This window comes from Balaenoptera physalus, assembly GCF_965194825.1.
Source record: "Balaenoptera physalus genome assembly, chromosome: 4".
Lineage (NCBI taxonomy): Eukaryota > Metazoa > Chordata > Mammalia > Artiodactyla > Balaenopteridae > Balaenoptera > Balaenoptera physalus.
The window spans coordinates 92,088,550-92,115,991 of NC_138891.1; the positions used below are offsets into that span (position 1 = coordinate 92,088,550).

General features: G+C 39.9%; 1 protein-coding gene, 1 long non-coding RNA gene and 2 pseudogenes across 4 annotated transcripts in view; 1 reads left to right on the forward strand and 3 right to left on the reverse strand.

Annotated features, from left to right (window-relative positions):
• Positions 1 to 27,442, forward strand: part of LOC309660121 (uncharacterized protein) — a 1,229,325-nt gene that overhangs the window by 104,142 nt on the left and 1,097,741 nt on the right. The gene's annotated exons all lie outside the window — the stretch shown is intronic.
• Positions 5,805 to 11,106, reverse strand: LOC309660132. Its single transcript, XR_014263175.1, has 2 exons — positions 10,941 to 11,106; positions 5,805 to 6,812 (listed from the first exon to the last, which is right to left on the reverse strand). It is a non-coding gene; the product is annotated as an uncharacterized lncRNA (long non-coding RNA).
• LOC309660092 (mitochondrial import inner membrane translocase subunit Tim17-A pseudogene) lies at positions 17,836 to 19,812 on the reverse strand (annotated as a pseudogene). The gene has a single exon. The product of its transcript is annotated as a mitochondrial import inner membrane translocase subunit Tim17-A pseudogene (transcript).
• On the reverse strand, positions 19,744 to 25,219 carry LOC309660088 (phosphatidylinositol N-acetylglucosaminyltransferase subunit P pseudogene; annotated as a pseudogene). The gene has a single exon. The product of its transcript is annotated as a phosphatidylinositol N-acetylglucosaminyltransferase subunit P pseudogene (transcript).

The window sequence follows — 27,442 nt, forward strand, 5'->3', positions numbered from 1 at the left end:
TCAATTGCTTATTCTGCATCTATTATCAGATGTTTTTTTCTCATTTTTTCTTTTATTAATGTTCAAATGTTAAGCCAACATCCTGATGTACTAACTAACCTCTTTACAAATTGCAGATTCTGTTTGATAATATTTCATTTAGTGTTCTAGCACCTACATTTGTGAGGTTCATTGGCTTCTGAGCAGGAAAGAGTTAAGTAGCTAGATTCCAAAGAATATTTCCTGGAAATGTTTCCAGGAAAGAAAGATGTTTCCAGGAAAGAAAGAAGAAAAAAGAAGCCAGGTTAATTATCTTGTAAACATAGTGATAACAGACTTCATGTAAATAAAGTAATATTAATTACTAGGACATGAATCCTTATCTTTGAAACATTTTTAGCAGGATTTCCCTGACTTAGAATTGACTATGGTAAACAAAATCACAATCTCTGCATTTATGGGGCATGGCTCTCAGGAAGTATCATGTAAGTTATACAATTACCTGGATATAAAATGAAGAAGTGTCATCACCTAAAATCCTCCAAGTTGTGTGAAGTGACCTCATTTAGAGAATGTATCTTTCCAGCTTTGCCAAATAGCTCATCCAATGCAAGAAGGAAGGAAATAGGAAGACAAAGACATTATTCACGACTTCTCTCTGCTTTGCCTGTGCCTCTTGATTGCTTGTATTCTTGAGATTATTAGCAAAACTATATCATGGATAAAATTTTTTATTCCTGTGTCTTTGAGTCTGATTTGACAATCTTATCTTTTATGTTGGCTCCATCTGTAATTTTCCCTTTTTGTAATTCCATGTCAGATTTTGGTATCAAAGTTATGCTTGTCTCATAAGACAGGTTGGGAAGAATTATGTTTTCCTATTCAGTAAAAAAGTTGTGTAAGCTTGGCTTTTTTTTCTCCTTAAATGTTTGGAAGAATTTACCAGTGAAGTCATATGGGACTGCATAGTATTTTATGGAAAGCTATGGACTTTTCCTGTGGTGGAAGATATCACAAAGCCCCCTTCTTGACAAGACAGTAGGTAGGTGACCCCTTATGAGATGCCTCCATCTTCGCTCCAGGCTGCTGGGCAGATGACTAGAGTTAAATCCAGCATAACCTCATTTGAGAAGTGCTGGGTCTGATAAGGGAAGAAAAAGATTATACACTGAAGGTGCTACAAGAAATAGTACGTACCAGGTTTGGATTTTTGAGGGTGCTTTATCCAGGGGCCAGGATATAAGACTAGAAAAATAAGAACGTGTTTATTAAGGGCCACTTTATTGGGACACAGGATTTATCATCCTAGCAAGAACCCCAGGAGATGGGACAAATTCACTGATAGGCTAACCCTTGGAAGTCTGATGTAGTTATGGCCAACACAGTGAAATGGAAATGCCCAATTTGTCCTGGATAATGGTAGGACATTCAATGAAAAGGCTGAGGGAAGTGGTTATACTGGACTGGATATATTAGGAACCTAGAAAACCCACCACATGATTTTGTTCCAAAGCAGGGCCCAGAAGACACATGATTCAAAAGGTTGCCAGGGATGTGCTTGTAAAAGGGTACGAGCATCATGGGTTCAGTGGTGGCTCTCCTCTTTAGAACAGGGCTGATTGTAGGTGAGGTGGTAACAGAGGTGGGCTTGTTAATGTCATTGGGGGTGAGGGGCGCTGAAGTAATAGAGGACTGGTGCTTAACTACCGAAAGTCAGGAGGCCATAATTACTGTAACAACTGGTGAAGTTGGAGAGACAGTCAAGGGGGCTTGACCCTCAGGGTGTTTGGGAGATGATTAATTAAACATAACACCCCTACAGCCAAAATAAAAGGGCAAGTCATAAGAATGCTGCTTAATATCTATAACCGGTAAGGCAAAAATGGAAAAGGAAGAGGCCGAGGACATTGTTCCCAGTGAAACCTCATGCTCCCTTGTTCACTTCCCAGATCTGAGTCAATTTTCAGATTCAGAACCCACAGATGGAAGAGGGGGCTGGGTCCCTAGGAGGAAGAACCCTGCTATACAGTGGCATGAATATACTGTGATGAATCACCAAGTTCTTCCCTAAACGGACATGTGACCAGTTACTAGGGTGACATTGATACCTGGAAATCCAAAGCAGCATCACGGCCCCCATGTTAAAATGCGGGCTCATGGGGACTACTTGGTCCTGGCTGTCGTACTGGCTAAAATCTGGTTCACAAAGGACACACTGAGTCTGTGGACCCACAAGTGGTCATGCCCACAGTACCTTAATGTGTTCTTAGAAACGATTGCAACGTACACATAAAGCCTTTTGGAAACCTCTGAAATTCCTCCTCATCCCAGCCAAAATAGGAAATCAAAAACATTTGGCCAGGGTGGGGATGGGGGGAGGTGGAGATCATTGGTGGTCCCCATCATTTCTCCATTTACTTTGCCAGTTTGGGCTTTGAAGAAACTGGAGAGAATGGCTGTAGACTACTGCAGGTATAACCTTGTATTAGTCCTGATTGCAGCTGCTGGGCAGATGTGGTTATCATTGGTGACAGAGATTAAGAAAAGCTCAGGTACCTAGTATGTGTCCATTGATCCGGTGAATGTATACTTTTCAATCCCAGTCAGGAAAGAGGATCAGAAAGAGTTGGCTACATTATAGCTATGACCAGGAGTGGCCTTGAAGGTCAGTGAAAGGGCAGCTCTTTCTAATAAGCAGAGCTGTGAGTGGTGTACCTGATCATCTACTTTGTGTAGAGAACTGGTTCTAGGTGAGAATGTGTACTTTACCGGCCAGTGGCTAATGGCTGAGGCATCTGTTCAGGGACTTGGACGGAAAAAGTACTGGATAATTGCAGCCAAGGAAGCCTGGTGTAGAGGTATGTGGATGGGCCTATGGGAGTGGGCACAGAGTGTGAAGATTTTTGTTTCACACACTAACATCCACCAGAACGCAACCATTATGAAAGGGGTGCTTAGCAACCAAATAAACAAAATGTCTTGACAGTCAGGCCTTGTCATGAGACACCCCGAACCGGCATGATAGGCACATGAACGGAGTAGCTACAGTGGCAGAGCTGGAAGTTATGTTTGGGCTCAACACATGGACTCTCACTTACCAAGGCTGATCTAGCTACTGTGGCCTCTGAATGTCCAGCCTGTCAGCCACAGAGACCATCAGTAAGTCCTCAACATGGCCCTGTTCCTCAAGGAGACTAACTGGTCACCTGGTGACAAGTTAACTATAACAGGCCTCTCCCATCTGGGAATAGCTATTAATTTGTCCTCACAGGGATAGAACCTAGTGCAGGTATGGGTTTGTCTTTCCTACCTGCAGAGCCTCAGCCAGCACCACTATAAAGGACTTACACAGTATCAGACCACTAGATGGTGATGAAGGTGTAAGAGCAGGCCCATGACCATGGGACCCCCTGGTCTTATCACATACTCCGCCACCTACAGCCTGATACATGCAGCCAGCCTCGTGGAATGCTGGAACAATCTTCTAAAGGCACAGCTAAAGTATGAGCTTCGAGGCAGCATTCTGAAAGGTTGGGATGTTATCCTTCAGGATACAGTGTATTCATTAAACCAGAGACCTCTGTGGTGCTGTGTCCCCAGTAGGAGGATTATGAGAGTCAAATGGGATGGCAGAGGAGTGGCCTCATTTACAACACTCCCAATGACTTCTTATTGGAAGCATGCATGCTTCCTGCCCTGCAACTCTGCCCTCTCTAAGCTGAGGCCCTGGTTCCCAAAGTGGGGATACTCTTGCCAGGGGCTATGGTAAGGGTCCCATTGAGCTACAAGAAATAATTGCCATTAGGGCGCTTTGTACTCCTTGTGCCCAGGGGTATGCAGGTGAGGAGTCAGCATATTCACATGATGAGCAGGTCGGGCTGCTTTTACACAATGGCACAGGGAGGCACATGTGTGGATTCCAGGTGAGGCACTTGGTGCCTCCTGTTCCTCCCTTGCCCTACTGTAACTGTGAACAGACACACATGGCAAACCCAACCTAAGAAGGGCATGGTCACTGAAAGCTCAGACCCTTAGATGTGATGAAAGTTTGCATCACATCATCAGGTAAACCGCCAAGAACTGCTGAGACGATTGATAAGTGTGATGGGAACCCAAAATGGATAGTGGAGGAAGGAGAGGCTGAGGACCACTTGTAGCCCTGAGATCAACTGCCAAGAGAGGGGATGTAGTTCATCTCACTAACGTTACCACCTCCTTCTTCTCAGTTTCCCCCAGGAAGATAGGCCCACAGGGACCACGGAGGCCTCGCTCCCTGAGCTCGGCAGCACAAGGCGTGGACTACAGAGCTATGGAAGTACATTACCCAGATCTGTTGCAGACAGTAGCATACCTGAGGGCCCCAGCTGCTCTCTGGATCCATTATTTTCATGCTTAGGCTACATTTCCCATGGGTCGTTTCCATTGGAACAACCACTGAGCAGGTATCCTAACGCATGCCTATTCCTGTGAGGTAGGAACTCCTTTGAGAGGCAAATTCTGACCTTAAACCTTCCTGGAATTATGCTGCAGTCTGGGACCCTTGCTAGTCAACCCTCCTTCCTTCTCTCTTTCTTTCAAAGGGGTCAGACATGTTAGGCAGTCTGGAGACTCTACTCCTCTGGCTTCCTCTCTATTTCAACCCTTACAGGCATTTCCCCAAGTACAGCTCTTGTAAATCGAATTCCATATTTGCATGTGCTTCTTGGAGGACCTGAACTAACAAATTTGGACTTGGTTCTGGCAGGTAGTTAAGTTACTTGAGGATTAGCTTCATGTTACTGAGGTTTGTTTTTTGAGCAAGTGTAGATTTTATTGTCATGCTAGTTTAGCCCTACTTATGTAAGATGTAACCTTCCTGGTGTGGAGTTCTCCGTGAGGACACCCCACTGTGGCTGGATGGAAGTTAAATGTTTCCCACTCTTGTGCTAGTTTTGGGAATTGTTCGGCGTTCAGCAATGGGCACAGAGGGATCCGTAGGCAAATTTCTGGAAATCTTTTCTCTGCATACCTTCTTCCTTGCTGATACTCTGCCCTGAAATTCAAGACACTTGTCCCACTCGATACTAACCCTTGTCTCCTCAACTCAGCAGGACTGCTCTGAAATGTTTGGATGTAATGTTTTATATTATGTCTTACTCATATGCAGTGTGCCAATACACAGCAAATAGTAGGAGCTCGATCCATATTTTTTTTTTTTATAAATTTATTAATTTATTTTTGGCTGCGTTGGGTCTTTTTTCTGGTGCGCAGGCTTCTCATTGCGGAGGCTTCTCTTGTTGCGGAACACGGGCTCTAGGCGCACGGGCTTCAGTAGTTGTGGCTCACGGGCTCTAGAGCGCAGGCTCAGTAGTTGTGGCCCATGGGCTTAGTTGCTCTGTGGCATGTGGGATCTTCCAGGACCAGGGCTCGAACCCATGTCCCCTGCATTGGCAGGCAGATTCTTAGCCACTGCATCACCAGGGAAGCCCTCGATCCATATTAAATAACTCAAAAGTTTATTCCTACTGGTGGCAATTCCAGACCAAACAAGTGAGGATGATAATGACGTCACATGGATGTAGGCAGAGAGAAAATTATTTCTGGTAAAATGGAACTTCAAAAGAGGAACCCCAAGTCAAAATGTGCAGTTTCCCCCCTGCCTCCCCCATTCCAGCCAATATTAATGCCAACCCTTTAGGTTATTGAAATTATTCCAACATTTTTCCTTCCTGTGTTTCTACCAATTTTTCCTTCGTTGGTTGTAAGCTCTGTATCACTAGTCTATGTGACAGTAGAAAACAGTATCTTAGGAAAAATTAATGACTGATTTATAAAGCTCATAGAAATATAAGAAATGGTTAATTTTATTTCTCCAAACAATTCATGATTACTTCTGAGATTACATGAGTTTAGAAGGTATCTAATATTGCTATCCAATGGTAAAATGTTTCAAGTAGAATAATTAAAAAATTTTCCAAGTTCTAGGGTCACTTCCTATTTCTTATAAGTGTCACTCAGGTTAAAACTGTTAACATACAGCTTCTAGGAAGTACATTTAACCTTCCTATTTAACCCTTCTGCCAACCTTGTTCTGGATGGTGAAATTTTGATGATAGAAAGAAGAGAGAATATGGATTTAGACAAGGCTAACAACGCATTCTCTAGGCTTCTGAGATGCCTCCTGTGCACTGTCTCCCATCTCTTCCACCTCCGATTCCAGCCGCAGCTTTGGTGAACAGCTCTGGGCAGGTTTCATCCCGCTCTGTGCTGACGGTGCCTCATCTCAGGCTTGTGTCAAGAATCTAGCTTCCTGTCCCAAAGCTTCTCTGTTGCAGCACATGTGATGCTGTAGCACCAGTGAGGGTCTCCTCATGGGGGAGTTAGTGCCCCATGCGAGCAGCCCTCAGCACACAGGTGATACTGCTGAGACATAAATCCTTCTTTTCGTCCCTCAGGCAGACTGTCCTGAGCCAAAGTTTGTTAAGAATCCTGGGAAGGTTCTGCACTAAGTAGCCATGAACACTAGTGGACCACTCAATAACACTACCTTGTTTTGCTTGGACGTTCCCTTTTCCGCCTGTTCACTCCCCTCTGTCTCCTTCCTGTTCCCTGGGATCACATTCCCAAAATAGAATGTGTCTACCTTTGTCTCAGGCTCTACTTTCAAGAACAACCCAGATTAAGACCGTAGGTAAATAGGTTGTTGGTAGACTAAATAATACAGGAATATAATTTCCCTTGACTCTGCACATGCTATGAGGAAACACTTAAGGGAGCACAGTTCATGGTAAGTTCGATGATTTTCCATCCTTTTCCTTTTTGAAAGTTCATCATCGATCCTGATGCCTGAACGCCTGAAGAAAGAAGTTGGTACAAATTAGCTTACAATTAAATAGGCAAATTTCTTTGTGATGACGGCTGTAAGTGCTTTTTCTTTGCGAGGCAGCCCTCAGCTATTTGATTGGATATTTCAATCTAATAAGGAGAAACCCTCAGTCTACTTAATGAGGTAAAGCTTTTCGTTGCTTTGGAAACAACCATATCACATTTCTTATTCTCTTTGGTAAAAAGCTGGAGCTTTTACTGCTGTGATCCTTTTTGCTAAGACACTCAAACATACCTTACACATTTAAAAATTACTGGAATACTGTCAGGACTTTCTTATTCATGAAAAACTGAACAAATATCTTGAAAGATTTGGAGGTTATTAGGAATAAATTAAGGTTGCCCACATGCCAGCCCTGAGAAAAATGTTATCAGTTATAATCTTTTACTCATTTAAGGTACTGAAGACACTACAGAGAACAAAAATGGTAAATCCCCCTCCGTCTTCACCAGAACTTATATTCTACTGGTGGGGAAAGTGAGACAGTAAGGAAATTAAATAATTAAAATACATAGCATTTCAAATAAAGGCTTCATATAAAAATAAACTGGGGGTGGGGGAATGAACCTCCAAGTTTTTTGTTTTGTTTTGTTTAATTTCTTACTGAGAAAATGACGTTTGAACAAAGACCTGAGGAGGAGAAAAGAGTCAGTCATATGGATGTCTGGGGGAGAACCATTCAGAAAGTGAGAAAAGCCATCCCAAAAGCCCTGAGATGGAGAGATGCCAGTGTGGTTTGCGAGATGTGAGCATTAGAGATGAGGTTAGAAAGGGCATGGGGCAAGGAGGAAAGCAGGCAGTGGGAGATCATGTGAGAGAGGGGTTCTCGATGGATGTAGGGCCATACTATGCACTGAGGGGATATTCTGAAAAACTGGGGAGACATTTTGGTATTACTATGATTGGGGTGGTACTATGGGCTTTAGTGGGTAGGCAACATTTATGCTCAAAGTACAGTAGTGTTCGGGACAGTTCCACCCAACAGAGTATTCTTCCACATTTTGTGTGTCTTTAAAATGCCCTGCTGCTCATTCGTGTAGATGTAAAACTTTATTTATGCTAACTTCTAAATTCCATTCATGGTAAGCTTAGGTTATTGGGATCCACTCCCCACTGAAAACAAGGAAATGTCCTGGATAAAATATAGTTGATCAATTTTGGAAAGCTTTTGCTAATATTTTTTCAAATATTTTTCTGCCCCAGGCTCTCTCTCCCTGCTTTTCAGGAGTTCAATTTCATGTATGTTAGGCCATTTGACACTGTTCCATCAGTCATTGATGCTTTGTTTATTTAAAATATTTTTTTCTCAGTGCACTTATATTTGGATGATTTCTAGCAACCTGTCTTCAAGTTTAATGATGCTTTCATGACTGTGTGCAACCTACTGATAACCTATCAAATAATTTCAGATATTATATTTTTCAGTTGTAGGATTTCCATCTCATAAAAAATATTACCTGTATCTCTCTCGAAATTCTCTACTTCTTCACATATTACATCTTGTTTTAGTAAGATTCCTTAACATGTTTATCATGGCTAAAGACCTTGTCTATTAATTCCAGTATCTGTACTGATTTATGTTTCTATTGATTTATGAGAAGGGTGACACTGCAGGGCAATGGGAAAAGAATAGTCTTTCAAGAAGAGCACTTGGGTCAGCTGGATAGCTATATGAAAAAAAAATTAACACTTAACTGCACACCGTACTCCAAAATCAGTTCTACGTGGTTAGTAGATTTAAAGATTCAAAGAAAAACATTACGTTTTTATTTTTAATTTATTATTTTTTTAAATTTGTGGCATGTGGGATCTTAGTTACCTGACCAGGAGTCAAACCCTTGCCCTCTGCAGTGGAAGCGTGGAGTCCTAACCACTGGACCACCAGGGAAGTCCCCCAAACATTATGTTTTTAGATGGTAAAATAGGAGAAGGTCCTTGTAGGCAGTGGTTTCTTAGGATAGCAAAGGTACTAACCATAAAAGAAGATTGAAAAGTTAGACTTCAATAAAAATTTAAAATTTACAGTCATTAAAATTTAACAATGAGATGGTTAAAATGCAAGTCACAGATTAGGAAAAGTGTTTTTGTTTGTTTGCAGTACTCATAAATGAAAATGGACTCACTATAAATCCAACAGAAAAAGACAACCTCACCAAAAATGGAATAAAGACCCAAAAGGCATTTTACTAAAGGGGATATTCAAACGACTAATAATTACATGAAAAGGTGCTTTTTTTCATTAGTCATCAAGAAGTGTAAACTGAAACCACACAACCACCAATGTTGGTGAGGGTGTGAAGCAATGAAAAGTCTCACACGCTGCTGCTGGGAGTGTAAATTTGGACAATTGTTTGGCACTATCAACTATAGCTAACCATAAACATAACCTATGTCGGAGCTATTCTACTTTTAGGTATATATCCCAAGAGAAATATGTATCTATGTGATACATATATAGCTTTAGATACGCATAATATGCTGATAAGTATAGTAATGTTCACAGCAGTATTATTTGCAATAGCTCCAAACCTGGAAATAACATGAATATTCAGGATCAGTATAAGGGACCAGCCACAAAAGACATATGACTCCATTTTTATGAACTATCTATAACAGGCAAATCTATAGAGACAAAAAATAGATTAGTGGTTGCTTAGGGCTGGAGAGGATGCAGGGTAGGCGAGTGACAGCTAAAGAATATGGAGTTGTTCTGAGGTGATGAAAATGTTCTAAAACAGACTGTGCCTGTCAATGGTTGCACTTACCTGTGAATATACTAAAAAAACATTAAACTCCACATTTTTAATGGATGAAAATTGTATGGTATAGGAATTATACCTTAATATAGCTGAAATTTAAAAAATAACAGTATAAATGATAAACGGCAGCATATTCACACAATTAAATGCCATACAGCATAAAATAAAATACAGACCTGTTACATGCAACAATGGATGAATCTCAAATGTAATATGGAGTGAAAGAAATAAAATACTACAGAATATTTACTGAATAATTCATTTCATGTGAAATTAAAGGAAAGACAAAACTAATCTTTTGATTATGGTTATATCTGGGGAGAAGTTGCCCTTGACTGAGCAGGGGCTGGAGGAGCTAGCTAGGCACGCTCTATTTCTTGATCTGGGTGGCAGCTGCAAGGTTATGTTTGTGTCAGTCAGTCTTTGAAAGTTTATTGAACTGTATATTTATACAGTTTCACCACATTTTTGGATTTTGTAATTCAACAAAAGTTTATTAAGAAAAATTTTTTAGAAATCCAGTTCAGTACATTGTCCTGTTAATATGCATTGAAAAGCTGGACTAGAATACATAAACATTTTGATAGTTCATTTTTGTGGGCTGGGAGTATGCTGAATTTTAATTTTTGTCCATATGCTTTTCAGTATTTTCCAAATTACCAGAGTGGACATAAATATATTACATCTATCAATAGAAAAAATGCTATATAAATACAATTGTCTGAGATCTTCTTGTATTGTTTATACTAATTTAATCACAGTGTAAGGACTTTGGTTTTTGCTCCCAGATAGGAAGGGACTGTCATTTTAGAGTGAAGGAGGGTGTGGCTGCTTGTCTGGGGGTTTCTGGGGGTTTGCGGGTTTCTGGGGGTTTCCTGGCAGCCCTCCTGACTGCCAGGAACTCAACGGCCACTCAGTAGAGAAGAGCAGAGGTGCAGGTGTAGGGGCCCAAAAGATGGTAAACTAAGCCTCCGTAGGTGGCGCCCAGTAAGCCCGGTGGGTCGTGGTCCTCCTGGAACCTGAGTCTACTGCAAAACTGTGGTTGGACCAGAGACTGAAGCTCTAGCCTCCGTGCTGGGTAAACTGAAAGACTGTAATCTAATCAGAGTAATCCCCATGTTTTTGTAAAGCCCGAAGCTAAGAGCGGGTTTTTTTTTCTTTTCTTACATTTTTATGAGGTTGTTAAAAAAAAAAAAGACAAATAAGCGACAGAGACGACTGTTCCTGCCCTGCAAATCCTAAAATATTTGCTATCTGGCTTTTTACAGAAAAAGTCTGTCAACTCCTTGATTAAGAAACTCTAGGCTGAAAATTTTTAAGGTATTTAAAAATGTTACCTGGGTAAGCTCTTGTTGGCGGGAAGCCCGGTGTGGAATAAGCCTGCCCGGGCATTTTCAGTCAGTGGTCACGAGCTGTAGTACTGCCCAGGCTCGTCAGAAAGGAAGTCAGAATCCACTAAGGAGAGCGTGATCACCTCTGGAGAATCCAGCCTGCACGGGAATGGCCAGGCACCAGGGGCCGCACGCAACGGGCTCTTCCTGGCAGAGGGCTCCAAAGGATAAGCGATGCTCCCTGCAGCCCGCAGCGGATCGCAGAGGAGGGGGGCGGGGTTCAACTGGGAAAGCAGCGTTGTCACTCCTGGAGAAGACAGCGGAGCCCCCTCGGGAGCTTTCTCTTCTCTCCTCTGCTCCAGGCAGCCGACGTGACTGCGAGGTCTGCCCCACCTCTGTTAACTTTTGGAGAAGCGCCGCGTGGGCGCGGCTGCCACCCAGCGCCTGCGCAGTGGTCGCTCGCAGGGTCCTCCCACCGCGCAGGCTCGGCGGGTCCGTCCGCCCTAGGAGGAGTACGACCCTGCTTCGGTACCAGAGGGAGGAGGAAAGCAGGGCGGAAGGACATGTACAGTGTGTTTTGCTGAACAATTTGAGAGTGAGTTGTGGACGTCATAACCCTTCACCCTTAAATGTTACCAATATTTGACCTGCGCGGAAGACCATTTCATTTAATTCAGCTTAATATCGCAGTACTATCCCCTTAGAATAAGGGATTCTCCTACATCAAGGCTTATCAACTGTGGCGCTGTTGATTCTGGCGTGAAGTCTCTTTGTAGTGAGGGGAGTGGGGCTGTCGTGGGCGTTGTACAGTGTTCAGTAGCACTTCTGGCCTTCACACGCTGCTGGATGCCAGTAGCACCCGGCCCTCCCCTCCCCAACTTGTGACAACCCAAAATGTTTTCAGACATTATCACGTGGGTATGGGGAGGGCGGGGCAGGGCAAAATCGCCCCAACTGCGGCTACTGGCCTATAGGATCACAGTACTGTGTCTTTAGGAAATGTTTCCCTAGGCTTTTCAGACCCGGGGAGGCGGAATGCACTAAACGTTGTTACATTACTCTTAGTTAATATACAGTCCATGTTAGAATTTCCTCCATTGTCCCCCCACGCCACCCCAAATCCTTGCTTACCCTGTTGTTGTCTGTAGAATAAAAATCCAGGACATAACAAGGATCGCGTATTGATTTTAGTCATCAAGTCTCTTGAGCTTCCTTCAGTTTAGACTACTTCCTCAGCCTTTTTTGCTGATTGTTTTTTTTTCTGGCATTGACTTTTTTGGGAAAGTTCAGACCAGTGGTTTTCCAGAATATCCTTCAATTTGGATACTCAAATTGGTCCTCATTGAAAGATTGACGTTGAATTTTTTGGCTTTTCTGGCTGGAATTCCACTTAGGTGATGTTATATCCGATGTTTTCTATTTCACAGACCTATTTAGCTGTTCTAACAACATTTAATTTTCAAAAGCCCATTTATCTAGCAGTGATTTGAGATACCATTTTTATCACATAAATTTCCACATGGTACGTGGCTCTACATCTATATTTACTATTTTTTTCTATTGATCTGATTGTCTACTCAAGTGCTAATATTATACTGTTTTAATTATAGAAACTGTATAATATGTTCCAATATCTGGTAGAGCTAGGCCTGCCTTATTGCTGTTTTCTTATTTTGATTTCCTGTTTTGGGGGGAAATAATCTTGCTTATTTATTTTTTCCATGTAAACTACAGAAACTAGCTGCGTAAAAAATACTTTGAAAATTGGCATTAATTTATGATTTTGCATTATTCAATTGAGGAGAAAAGTTTATTTTTCCTTTTATTCAAGTCACAGTTTTCTATCTTTCAGGAAAGCTTTAAAGCTTTTCTCATATAGGTTTTGCACAGTTCCTATAACATTTACTCCTAGGATATTTTTTCATTTTTGTTGGTAATGTAAATGGGGTCATCTCTTCTATTTTCCCCTATAATTGCTTATTGCTTAAATATATGAGGACATCGATTTCTACATGCAATTTTGTATCTCGCTCTCATATTGAATTTCCTATTGCTTCTAGTTTTGCATTGATTCTATTGGTATCTCTATTTATGCTTTTATATAATTGCAGTGATTATTCATTTTAAAGCTCAAATTGCCCATCTTTGGCTTCTATGTTCACTTGATAACTGCAAATGTCTTGATAGCTTCCTTGCTTTTGGATACTTTAAAGAGTCCCAGTCTCGTATTGCAACAGTCTCATTTACTGCTCCAGACCTAGAATCAGCCATTTCTCAAAGGAGACTTCATTGCTTTCAGTGAAAATGGTATTTGGTGACCACAATCTGTGCACGTAGGATGTTCATGGCTAAAAGGCTTGTTGTTACTTCTAGGACTTTTAAATACAAGATCTAGGAAATATGTGGTTTTTCAAAGAAAAATAAATCATAAACTTGTGCTGATACTCCAATTCTAATGAAAGGTTATAGAATTTTTTACTTATTTAATTTTATATTGAATCTCTTTTCTGCTGAAAAGCATGGTTCCTAATAATGTTAACGTAATTGCTTATTTACTTTTTCCCATAATATATGTTAGTTTCAAAATAACAGAACCAATGCTAAATGCAGTTTGATACAGCTAGGTTTATTTGTTTCAGGTTGTTTTCAAATCTAGGTTGCTTAATTAAAAAGAAAATTAAGTCCAAAGTGGGGAGAAAAAAAAAGCAAGTCTTAAATATTTCTAACTTTTTGAGTATAATGTCTAACTCATTTTCTCTCATTTTTATTGATACAAATATTTAAATCTATGAATCTTTTTCTAAACACTCTTTAGCAGTATCCTGTAAACTCTGATATCATGTTTTCATTATTTTTTTCTAGAAAATTTCATGATCAGTTGTTATTTTTTCCTTGAGTCAAGCTAAGTTTAATAGAAAAATTTTAAATTTCACAGTGGGAAGATTTTCTTATGTTTTGATTGTTATGGATTCATACTTTTATCATCTTGTTGATGGAGAATATTATTTGTACTTTTCTTTATGTAATTTATTGAAGTATAGATGTTTCTGTAATTATGGAGTCAATTATTATAAATGTTTTTTGGTACCATTTTTGGTCTTGGACCAAGGGAAGTATACTAAAGTCTGCTATTATTTATGTATTTCTAGTCTCTTTGAGTCTCTTGTAGTTTCTGCTAAATGAAAGAAGCTACTGTGTTATTTGCTGCATATCTTTCATAAATATTTTATTTTCACTGTGAATTGTAGCATTTAGCATTTGTAAAGTGCTCTTTGACTTGGTAATAGGTTTGGGTCTAAATTCTACTTAGTTGGATTTCAAAATCTCAATTCTTTCTTTGTATTTGTGTTTTCTTGGTATACCTTTGTGCATCCTTTCATTGTTAGCATTTCTGAATTGTTGTAGGTGTGTCTTTGTCTTTTATGTGCAGCAAAGAGTTGGGTTTTGCTTTGGAATCAACCGTTTTGTCCTTTTAATAGGGGGTTAAGCCCTCTGTTGGTAGATATGTTTGATTTCAGTAGCTCATCTTTATTATACGTAAAATGTAGCATATAATATTTGATGATGATAAGTGCTATTGAGGAAGATAAAGGAGGGGGAGGAGAGTAGGAAATGCTAGGAGGGAGTTTTCTATTTTAAGTAGGTGGTCAGGGAGAGCCTCAGGGAGAAAGTGACCTTCACACAAACTCTTGAAGTAGGTGAAGGAATGAGTCGTTTGGATAAGTGGGCTAAGACTTACCCTGACTGAGAGAACAGCAAGGCCCGGAGGCACAACAAGATTACTTGGTGTGTTTTCAGAGAACAGCAAGGAGGCTGGCGTGACTGGAGCGCTGTGTGCAGGAGAATAGTAGGAGACAGGCCAGAGGGGATAAAGTCGAGGGTATCAGATAGGGCCCTCAGTCTCAGGGAGGGAAAGACTATCCCTTGACGAGGAATTTTAGTGCCAGATGTTGAAATAATATTACTTCTGCCATCCCACAGTCATAAATTAATAACTCTGTGGGAATGCATTAGTAACTCTGGGAGTTCCAGCCTAGGTAGGAGAAAGAAGCCAGTCTTATGGGTTTTATATTTTGGGGTGCAACTCAAATTATGCATGAAATAGTTTAATCTCTGCTGAAACACCTTCCAATGCAGTGGAAATGACCCTTGAATATATTCCTCAAATCTCTGATGTTCCAGTTTCTACTTTATATTCTACCCCCAAACTCATCAGATACAGCTTCAGAACTTCAGCTTTTTGCTGTTTAGATGAAGGCGTGAATTTACAGGGGAATAACTTTATTGAAACATAACAATGAAATGTATCTTGACTAATAAATGTTTAAAAAGCAGAAAAACATTAAAATTCTATACAGAGATGCTTGACCAAAGGCCAGCACACAGCACAGTTTTTTGAATTCTTTTAAAAAGTATTCAGCTTAAAACAGTTTGTTCTTTTTATAAAGAAATATGTTGTTTTAACAGAAAACTGTATGACAGAGAAGGTAGAATGAAATGGATGTATCTATGAGGGAAGGGTTAAGGGTGAATTAAGTCTGTAATCCAGGAAAACAATGTTTAAGATTCCAGTGGATGGGAACAGAGAAGGGACAAACTTTCAATACATGCAGGATTACTTCTTCCTTGTCTTTTTGTGTTTCATTTTGCTGCACTTTAATTTTCTCTTTCCTCTTTTTTTTTCTCTTTCACCTTTTTTTTTTTTCTTAAGCTAAACTGTCAGTGAAATGCTGTCTGAATAAGTCACAACTCATAGAAAACTGAACAGTGCATTGTAAAATAGGACACAAAACAAAAGACTTCATCTGAGAGCTGAGATCATCGCGTTGGGGTACACAGACCCAGTGCAGCAATTCAACAGTGTTTCTTAGAGCCTGAGACAGTTTCCACAATTCTTGGTATGCTATTGCCCCCTGCTGTTCATGTGGAAGCACTGACAACAGAAATAGGTTTTCAAAACGTTCCATGTTTTAGTCTAATGTTAGCGTGCTATCAGAGAAAGTTAGACGAAGCAGTTCAAATATTTAAAACAATAATTTAAGGAATTGTTTTCTAAAAAGCTGAATATCAGAGAAATCCCCAAACATCTTCCCTACTCCCCAGTATATCAAAAAGAAATGTATGATTCTGTTATTTGGCTAATGAATCTAGTTTCCTTTTTAAGTTTCTGAAGGGAGCAAAGCACAAGGCAATTGAGGTAGCTCAGAGAAAAAGTGGTGAAGTAAGCAGGGAGAATGGAGGGCAAAATGTGCAAAAGGAGGGGGTAATGAATAATTTACATACAATGAGGGCAAAGCAGTTCAGTCCTGAACAGATCATCCGCATTCCTCCGAGGGTGTTGGATAGCAACTGTTCTGTCTCCACAGAAGAGCGTGGATGGGTCATTTGTGAGCCTTCAGGTCTTCTGCCTCCTTGTTCTTGGGCTTGGTCACGAAAACTTCTCAGAACCATTATGATGTGAATTGGCGCCCCTGAAGCAGAGCAGAAGCACATAATCCTTGGAGCTAATTTCCTGATTTACTCTGCAATTTCTAAAGAGGTCTGGGCTGTCTACTGGATGGAAGTCAGCCCATGTGCAAATATGTGTGTTTGAGCATAGGAGTTTCATGTTATTTTTTCCAGGTTTCATAACTCCAGCAACCATGGGCTGCTAGTTCCTGCATGCCAGTTCTTCCAGTGGGGTTAGTTAATTAGGTACCAGGATCCCCTCTCACTCAGTAAAAGCAAATTAAAAACTGAGGGCCTTGTTTCAGCATTTTGTTTTTGCTCAGACTCTTTCTCCATGAGGAACATGACTAGAGAAGAATCTTTTAATATTTAGAAAATCACATGCATATTTATATACAAAATTACATCCTGTTGTGATAAACCTAGAAATCCAGCCTGAACTACTGTTGAAAGATTTAGTTTTGGCTGTAAATACCACTAAGAATGTAATTTCTAACTTCTGAAGCCCGCACCTCAAAGGCACAAATGGTGAATTTTGAGATAAAAATTTGAGAAAACATTTACATCATTTATTTCAGATAACAATAAGCTGATTCCTTAATACTTGAGGTAGTTCCAGTCACAGTGTTGGTTTTAGTGCTTATAGAATTTTGTTTCTCCTGTGTGATATTTTACTGTTTACTTACTCACTTAAATGTATATTTTCCACTATGGCAAATGTTAAAGATATGGTGAAAAATATGATAGACTCTGCCTTTAAGCTTTTTATAGTAATTTAGCAAAATGTAAAACAACAGTATGATAATCACATAAGAAGGAGCCAAGAGTAGAAAAATAATTTCCCAATCCTTTTCACTTTATCATTTTATTCCCTTTCATTCCATTTCTTCTCTTTACTATTTTATTTTATTTGTATTCATTTTGCTTAAATTACAAATCAGGAAAGGTGACTATCCTTTTTATTTATCTTTGCACAATCCCTAGTACTCCAGCACTTTATACAAAGTTTGCATATATTTGTAATAAATATCTGCTGAATGAAATATGAGCACTTACTAGTTGCCTTAGTACTATACTGTGCCTATGTAAACTAGATGCACATTTGATTTCAACAGAGGAAAAGAGTGAAGTTAGGGGGAATTTATATAGACCTAGATGGAAGTATTAGAAATATTTTTTTGTATTCAAACTCTAAGGGGTAATGAGAAACTTTTTAAATGAGAAAAACTAGAACACAAAACTTCCACCATGTAACTACTTGAATCTTTTTTTTTTTTTAAACATCTTTATTGGAGTATAATTGCTTTACAATGGTGTGTTAGTTTCTGCGTTATAACAAAGTGAATCAGCTATACGTATACATATATCCCCATATCCCCTCCCTCTTGAGCCTTCCTCCCACCCTCGCTATCCCACCCCTCTAGGTCACAAAGCACCGAGCTGATCTCCCTGTGCTATGTGGCTGCTTCCCACTAGCTATCTGTTTTACATTTGGTAGCGTATATATGTCCATGACACTCTCTCACTTCGTCCCAGCTTACCCTTCCCCCTCCCTGTGTCCTCAAGTCCATTCTCTATGTCTGCGTCTTTATTCCTGTCCTGCCCCTAGGTTCTTCAGAACTATTTTTTTTTTAATTCCATATATATGTGTTAGCATACTGTATTTGTTTTTCTCTTTCTGACTTACTTCACTCTGTATGACAGACTCTAGGTCACTACAAATAACTCAAATTTCATTTCTTCTTATGGCTGAGTAATATTCCATTGTATAGATGTGCCACATCTTCTTTATCCATTCATCTGTCGATGGACACTTAGGTTGCTTCCATGTCCTGGCTATTGTAAATAGAGCTTCAATGAACACTGTGGTACATGACTCTTTTTGAATTATGGTTTTCTCAGGTTATATGCCAGTAGTGGGATTGCTGGGTCATATGGTAGTTCTATTTTTAGTTTTTTAAGGAACCTCCATACTGTTCTCCATAGTGGCCATATCAATTTACGTTCCCACCAACAGTGCAAGAGGGTTCCTTTTCTCCATGCCCTCTCCAGCATTTATTGTTTGTAGATTTTTTGATGATGGCCATTCTGACTGGTGTGAGGTGATACCTCATTGTAGTTTTGATTTGCATTTCTCTAATGATTAGTGATGTTGAGCATCCTTTCATGTGTTTGTTGGCAATCTTTATATCTTCTTTCGATAAATGTCTCTTTAGGTCTTCTGCCCATTTTTGGATTGGGTTGTTTGTTTTTTCGATATTGAGCTGCATGAGCTGCTTGTAAATTTTGGAGATTAATCCTTTGTCAGTTACTTCGTTTGCAAATATTTTCTCCCATTCTGAGGGTTGTCTTTTCATCTTGTTTTCGTCTTTTCCTTTGCTGAGCAAAAGCTTTTAAGTTTCATTAGGTCCCATTTGTTTATTTTTGTTTTTATTTCCATTTCTCTAGGAGGTGGGTCAAAAAGAATCTTGCTGTGATTTATGTCATAGAGTGTTCTGCCTATGTTTTCTTATAAGAGTTTTATAGTGTCTGGCCTTACATTTAGGTCTTTAATCCATTTTGAGTTTATTTTTGTGTATGGTGTTAGGGAGTGTTCTAATTTCATTCTTTTACATGTAGCTGTCCAGTTTTCCCAGCACCACTTACTGAAGAGTCTGTCTTTTCTCCATTGTATATTCTTGCCTCCTTTATCAAAAATAAGGTGACCATATGTGCGTGGGTTTATCTCTGGGCTTTCTATTCTGTTCCATTGATCTCCCACGTTCCCTTAAATAGAAAAAGGTGCTAAATGTCTCTTCATAGCCTATTTGGCCATCGTTGTCCCACCTACAGTTTTAAAAACAGACTGAACTTGATCCTCTGAAATCCTTCCTTGAACCGCAGCTCATTCTGTTAAGGAGGTCCTGGGAGAGAGGTCCTATTGGTATTGTTGATAGTCCCTGAAAGGTGAGGATGGTAACTGGGATGAAGGCAGCTGGGGGGGGTCTTCAGCAAACGGAGGACTATTGGGAAACTGGGCAGAGGCAAATCTGGTCAACAAGATACCAGCTCCTTTGATGAGAGCTAGCAGAATGCCACCCATCGTGGCTGACCCAACCATGGCCACTGGTCCATTTCTTGCTGCCAGGATGGCTCCTGTTAAGGCACCACTCGTGATGCAGTTCCAGGGGTCTTCTTTCCCTCTGACTTGAAGCATACTGCAGTCAATCATGGAAAACAGACCTCCCCAAACTGCAAAGCTACCTCCCAACTGCAGAGCCCTGGTTCTAATAGCTGTCAGATTCCCTCGTAGTCTGTGGTTTACTCCCACCCGAGAATTGCGAAAACCTTTGCTTGAAAGATCCCACCACCTATGGCTCCCATCGTAAAGACCCCACCACAGTGGTCCACATTGCACCAGGGGCAAGGCTCGTGCCGTGTACTCCTCCATCTTGACTCTGCTGCTCCTGAATCTCTTTTTAATGATTATCGTAAGTTGCCAATACATATGAATTTTCAACATTTCTGCCTGTGCAATTCTTATCAGATCTGAGTACATGCAACCTATTGAAGATTTGGTAGAAACCTGAAGATAGGTAGCGAGCAATGATGATGCCTGTTTTTCAAAAGGAAGCTGAAACTTATTTTCTTTTTGAATCAAGAACTAACTTATTAGTGTTTCATTGTACAAAATTCATAGTATATTGGAACATGCTTTTTGCTGCCTTAATGGTGTAACCCAAATTGTCTGCTCCTGTTTAATTGTTCTACTTAAATTGTATTGAATGCCAATATCTAAGAAAACTGTCAGCATAAATGGTTCCAGAATTTCATTGGGTTACTGAGAAGTGGATCTTCTCTGCAAGTATACTATGTTATACTATAGAGTATACTATATATGTAGTTTTCATGTATAGTATCTATATGTAGTTGTACTATGAAGTTATCTATGTCTATATAGTAATGCAGTATTCTATCTATTAATGTCTAGTATTTGAGAACATTTACAATATTAATGGAACTTAATCTAAGAGACGTTCAACTTACTTTTTTTTCTTTTTACATTTCAATACTGGATATTAATAAGAAAGATAGAATAATTATGATCAATATTATTATGTCAAAAATAATAAATGCTTGATGTTAGTCTACATACAATTCAATTTTTGGTGTGAAGTTCCTTGGTTGTAAGAAGGAATATTTAGTTTACTTCACTAATAGAAATATCTTCTAATGCTAGATGGCCTCTTGGTATTTCTTCTGCTGTTGATTTTTAGCATCGTTATCTGTGATTACATGAATGGAGTTGAGTGGGGAGGTACTCATCATGTTTATTCCAAATAAGACTATGTAACGGATTGCTATAGTAATAATGAGGTAGACAGGCGATGCAACTGCCTGATATTTTTGAGGCCAATAGGTTAAGCCTAAGGCGTTCAACCAAGATTCAGGAATAAAAGGCCACATGAGATATAGTGTGCACCAAAATTGGGAGCTTAACGGCAAAGAAAGCCATAGATCGCTCTTTCTGGAAATGGCAAGGGTGACTCTTCCACCATTTTTTCTGTGGCTGTAGACAATCTGGGGCCCGTCTTGCTGACAGCTCGGCCTCCTGAGTGCCGAGTGCCCTGCACGAGGAGAAATTGAGGGAAAGGCCAGGTAGCTAGGGCACCACCCGCCGGGGTGCAGGCGCACCGCCTCTGTACCGGGCCAGCGGGTGCGAGCTGTAGAGTAGGTTTATGTTCTTCTCTCCTTCCCGTCTCAAGTCCCATGGACTCCGCCTAGAAAGTTGGGAACTGTTTCCTGGTAAGTGGTCGTGTGGAAATTAGTATGGAAGAAGCTCACAGGGTTCGACAAATAGTTGACAGGAACCGTATTTTAAATAGTGTAAAGGCCTCTTTTAATTTTAGTATTTTGTGACTCTTCTTCACATCAGGCATTGCCTAAAAGCATGTTTTAAAAAAAGTGCCAGCTTCTGAGTTTCATATGTGCGGTGGCTTCGTGTGTAGTCAATCGTCACAAGGCATTTTATAAGTTCTTCATTGCATATGGTGCTGGGCTAGGTGCTGATGAGGGAGAACAGCACAGACTGTGTTCCATCCTCGAGTTATTTATAATAGAATGTGAGAGGAACAAAAAGAAGTCCGAAAGCACAGAATTAGAAGAAAAAGTAAGGTAGATAGCGTTTTGCTTCTATTTCAGTGAAGTGTCTTTGGGGAGGCTTGGTTAGTATAGGGTGGAGTGGTTAAAACTGTTGAAGGTACAAACCTTCTCAAATTATCCACCTAAAAAGTTGGAATTCATGAATATAGATCCCCTCTGTACAGGAAGCAATCTGCCTGTCTCTGTCCCTGTCTCTGTTTTGCTTTGAAACCCAGATCTCTGTCTGGATGGCTGAAAACAATGGAAATTATTAGAGCTCCTCATAATTGATCACTCTTGCCAAAGCCATATTGATAGATATGGTTGGGATTTAGGAAAAAAACAATAGCCCACATGACTTGGAAAATAAAAATAAATGTGCTGCTGAGATGCTGAAAATATGTCATTAAATAGCCTAAGAGATATAGGAAATACTTCATGTATGTTTTAGGCTGGTCAGTATGAGGTTTGTATTTTAAATGGTCTCTTCTCTCAATTCAAATTGCCTTAAGCTTTTGGCTTTTGAAAAATATTTTGTATTCATGAACACTTCTTTTATAATTGATGGGGATGTTTGCTTATGGCCCGACTCTAATTTGTAAGCTGGAAAGTTCATTTATTTATTCATTCCACATCTATTATGTATTTACTGTGTGCCAGATATGATGATAGTGACTGGTCTTTACGCTAACTTTAAAGCATACTTAAAATTTTGTGAGCTCTATTTACCTGAATTCCAAGAAATCATGTTCAGAGAACAAATCAAGGCAAGAGCAAGTGGGTCTGTTACATTTTGTCTAGATCTCTATTGTAGCAGTTATCACACTTTCCTTTTTTACATTAATTTTGCCTGCTGGAATGAGAGCAGAGCATGGTCTGGATTTGATCATCACTGTGTTCTCAGCATCTGACACAAAACTTGAAACATAATAGAGACCCAACAAGGGAGGTTTGGATGAATCTAAAGCACCACATACACAAACATAACACTGTTCTTTCTGAAGACATTTTTATTTTCACTGGGTGTCAAGGCCGTTTCACACTCTGGAATATCTTCCTCTAGGAAGAGGCAAAATCTTTTCGTAAAAACCCTTGTTATCTGAATATCTTTCTTCCAGAGTTAGACTGAATATTGATCTGAAGCACTTTGACCTGACTTTGAATTTGATCTGAAGCACTAAGATGCCCTCTTAGTGGAATCTGATTAAAATCATTTTTGTTATAATTAAAGTCTTCAGGTTCCAAGTGAGTATTTGCTTGACATTTATGAGAACAATTACTTTATATTAATCTTAATAATATTTTTCAATTTGCCTGGTAGGTAAAAATCAGGCTTTAGAGAAGCAGTTCTTATTTGGGAAATGCTGATGATGGGCTTTCTGAGGAACCCTTCTCATTCATCTAGCATTTGTTGCTTTCTATGTTTTCAGTGGGTTTATGTCCACCTAAATACATTTCATAAGTGCTTTGAGTATGAAACAGTGCAGAAAGGAGACAGCAATCATATGCAGCCAGAGGATTATGTAATTCACATGAAATTCTTGATGATTCCCATTTAGGGTGGGAGTTAATGGTAGTACTTCGGAGTAAAATCCCTGATGCTACATTTATTAGATTTCATATGGGACTGATGGGATTGTCACTTACCATTGAGTAAATTGTGCACTGTACAAAGAAACTGATCTAAGGTGCACACTGTTTATATCATAGACTTATCAATTTGAATATTTATTGAGACAATTTTATGGCAGAGGGCAGTAAAGTTTCTTGTTCAAATAAAATTAGTATATTATGATACATTTTCTGACAAATGGAAGTAAAATGTCTTGAGGAAGAGGTACCTTGTTATTTTTGTTTGCACAAATGCTCTGTATGGGCTAGTGGTGGCCTGAACTTGGACAAGTTACATAACTCCTTTGGCCTTCAAGTGAGGATATTAATCCCTACCTCACTAAATTGGTTGACAGTGTTAGACATGTCTGGCATATGGTCAGCATTCAAGAAATGCTTTTGAATGAATATGAAAGCACTGAGCTTAATGTATGTGGTAAAGGTTTGATAAGTTGCAGCTCACTTTTGCCTTGAATAAGGGGAATTTTAGAGGGATTAAGTATATGTGTAAATATATGTATTTGAACCTTTGAACTAAAGTGTTTCACATTTTACACTTATTACTATGTGGTGTTACCTTGGATATCCCTACTGAGATGTTTGGGATCCTTCTTTATTTTCCTGAGGGGTATGCATCCAGCATAAAGAAAATTATGATAATGTGACCCATTGAAAGGAAAATAGTGTCTCGTAGTTGAGTTTCTTTTGGAATCCCAAAGTACTGGAATCCTAGGTTTAGAAGGGTCTGTTTGAATTTCCCTTGATTTATCAAATATGTATTAGTTATTACATGGGAGTATCTATGCTATGCACTAGGGCTGTAAAGATAACTAAGATACTATTGTCAAGTAGTTGCAAGTCTTTGCATGAACATTTCCAGGGACAATTCACAATTACTAACTTGATTTTTAGGAATCTCTCTTATGACAATTCAAAATTTGTCTTCCTGTAACTTTCATTTATTGGTGTTAGCTTTACTCTTTGGGGCACAAAAAATAAGTCTGATTCTGTGATAGAAAGGTCCTTCTTACTTATTAAGGTAATTAAGGTTTTTCAGAAACTTCTGTTCTTCAAGTTAAACATCACTGTATAATTCTGCTGTTTCTCAAGCCTCTTCTCCCTCTTGTTCCCATTAGTGCCTTCCAGGTCATCTACTTACCTCTAAAGGTGTGGTAGCCACTGGGTATTCAGGGCTCCAGATGTATACGGGGCTCCACTGCAGGATACAGTAATATGATCACTTCCTGCTTTCTAGATTCTGTCCCTCAAATCTCTCTGCGTGATCATTGTGTACTGTATTAAAAAGTATTGTATTTATTTTGTATAAGTTACCATGTAAAGTATTTTTGGGAAAAGGATAAGTGACCTCCTTAATTTCTTGAGGAGCTCTTCATATGCTGTATCCGACATTCCAAATGGGACCTATAATGAGGCTACCTTGCTAGGGTTCTGGGTTATTGAATTACAATTTAGAAGTCATTTTTGGTCCAGTTGGTTAAAGCCACTGTAATTCATACATTTTCTGACAACTAAGAGGTGACTGACTAGCAGAGGAAGGGCTTCTATAGTTTTGCACAATCCATTTCTATAAATTATTATCTCACTTAACCATTCTTTTTTCTTTTTGATGAACAAAGAATATGACAGGGAAAGAATTGTTCTACTTATAACTCTAAGCACTTACTAAAAAAACTTAATATCTTCTCAACATTTTTATTTAAGTTAACAAATGTGTGGGACTCTCTTTATACCAGGTGTACTCTGACTCAGTGTTTGGGACAAGTAGCCCTGCCTAGCAGAGTGCCAGAAGATGCCAGTTATAACTCAGCCACGACTTGTAGGTGTGTGCGCTGCTTTGCTTTGTTGCTTTCAGTAGAAGGAAAGGACAAAGAGAGATGCAGTAATTAATTGGAAGATGGGAACAGGGAAGAGAACTCTGCTTAGATAAATGGGGAGTGTTTGGCAGTAGTGTGGGTTAGAATTAGATGGGTAGTGTGTTAGTTTCTTAGGGCTGCCATGACAAATTACCACAAACTTTGTGGCTTAAAACAACAACAGAAATTTGTTCTCTCTTAGGAGGTCAGAAGTCCAAAATCAAAGTGTTGGCAAGGAACACTTTAAATGACAGGTAGAATAGTTAGGGTTTTATTTATAAGCCAGTGGAATCACTGGAAACTTTAAGCAAGGGTACTGGTAAGATACTTATTACAGGAAGGTCTGGCAGCAAGCATTATGCTTCAGTATACTGAACTGAAGATGAACTTTAGAGGCTAGAATATTAATTAGGTGTATGTTGCAATGTTCCAGGAATAACATGAACGAAAGTTTATAAAGGAAGATGGGGAAGAGTGTATTTTCCAAAGGTGGCTCCTGTCTCTCATACCACTTGCTCTTCTGCAACGAGACCTCCTTACACCTTCATCAATAGTTGGTGTCTGTTTCTCTACCCATGAACTTGGGCAGAGCCAGTGACTGCTTTGACCAATAAAATAGGGTGAAAGTGACACCACACCAGTTATATGCAAAGACTTTTCTTGGCCCAGCAGCTTTAACTCCCTTACCTCTTGGAAGATAGCCATGATGTAGGAGGTGTGACTCCCCTGAGACCACCGTGCTGTGTTGTGTCTCAGTTTGGTGTTTCCAAGCCATATGGAGAGGCCCTAGAGGTAGGGCCAGGGCTGGGGTGAGGCAAGTGGGTTTTCTAGGGTGCAAAATTTAAGGAGACACTCGCTCTCAGGTGTACTTGCACAGTACTGAGAGTGAGCACCTCCTTAAATTTTGCACTCTGGGAGATTCACTCTTAAGAAGGCACTCATTCTCAGGGGTCAGTAAGTACTGGGGCAGCACTTGAGAGTTAGTGCCTCCTTAAATTTTGTGGCCAAGACACCTCTTCTTGCCTTACCCTAGTCCTCGCCCTTCCTGGAGGATGACATACCAAATGGAGAGAGAGAGGAGAGAGGGGAGGGGAGAGAGGAGAGAGAGAGAGGGGAGAGAGAGAGAGAGGAGAGAGAGAGGAGAGAAGAATGGGCCAGTAAGGAGCTTGAGAGGGAGAGAGAGAAAGAATAAAGCAAGAGTGGTGCAAGACATTTAAGTGAGGAAACCATCTTGAATATTGATCTTCTGGCCTTAGCTACCAGCTGGACCAGGTAGATGAGATGAACCACTCAACTGAGTCCTCCTTAATTCCTGATCCACAAAATCGTGAGTGAGTTTTTTATACAGCAATATATTACCCAAAGCACTCTTGCCAATATTATGTGGGACCGAGCGTTGACTGAGAAATAGCAGGTAGCTGTATATTTACTGAATTCTGATGGAGCAAAATATGTTTGGTTGCTACTTACGGAGAAGGGATGAAGAAAGTGATGTAGAGAGATTATAGTCACTGGCAGCCTAGGAAATAGAATTTAAAGCTTTGCTTCTTCAACACTCTGCTTAAACTACATAGCCATACAACTTTTAATGTTTGAAGTTGGCCAGAACAAAAAGATATACACACTCACAGTTTGAGTCTTTATAGAAACAAAGTCTGTTTTGATCTGACATGTAGAGGGTTGTGAAATTCTCATTTTTAAAGCAGATGGTCTGAATTCTGATGCTAAATGAATACAATTGTCCTTGGATCTCATTAGCCCTCATATGGGATGGAGGGAACTCTGTATAGTTATTTCTTCTTGGCTTTGTCTGAACAAATCAAGCTTTGATATGAAAGGTTTAGTTTTTACAAAGGCTGAATTTACTAATTTTTTTATTGAGTACCTCTGTTTCGTGGTAATTTACACATTCTTTCAAATGGTTGTTGGCACATTTATTTATTTTCCTTTGAAGTATTTTCTAATTACTTGTAAACAAGGCTGAGAGAAAAAGCAAATTTGGAAAAAAATTAAGAAAGGGACTGTTTGGCAGAGGAGTTGTATTACACATAAAATTAAATATGATGGATATATATATATATATTTTATATTTTCTTTTATTTATTTTGGCTGTGTTGGGTTGTTGGGTCTTTGTTGCTGCACGCCGCTTTCTCTAGTTGCGGCGCGCCGCTTTCTCTAGTTGCGGCGAGCAGGGGCTACTCTTTGTTGCGGTGGCTTCTCATTGCGGTGACTTCTCTTGTTGCGGAGCACGGGCTCTAGGGCATGCGGGCTTCAGTAGTTGTGGCACGTGAGCTCAGTAGCTGTGGCTCGCGGGCTCTAGAGCGCAGGCTCAGTAGTTGTGGCGCACAGGCTTAGTGGCTCCGCGGCATGTGGGATCTTCCTGGACCAGGGACTGAACCCGCGTCCCCTGCCTTGGCAGGCAGACTGTTAACGACTGTGCCACCAGGGAAGTCC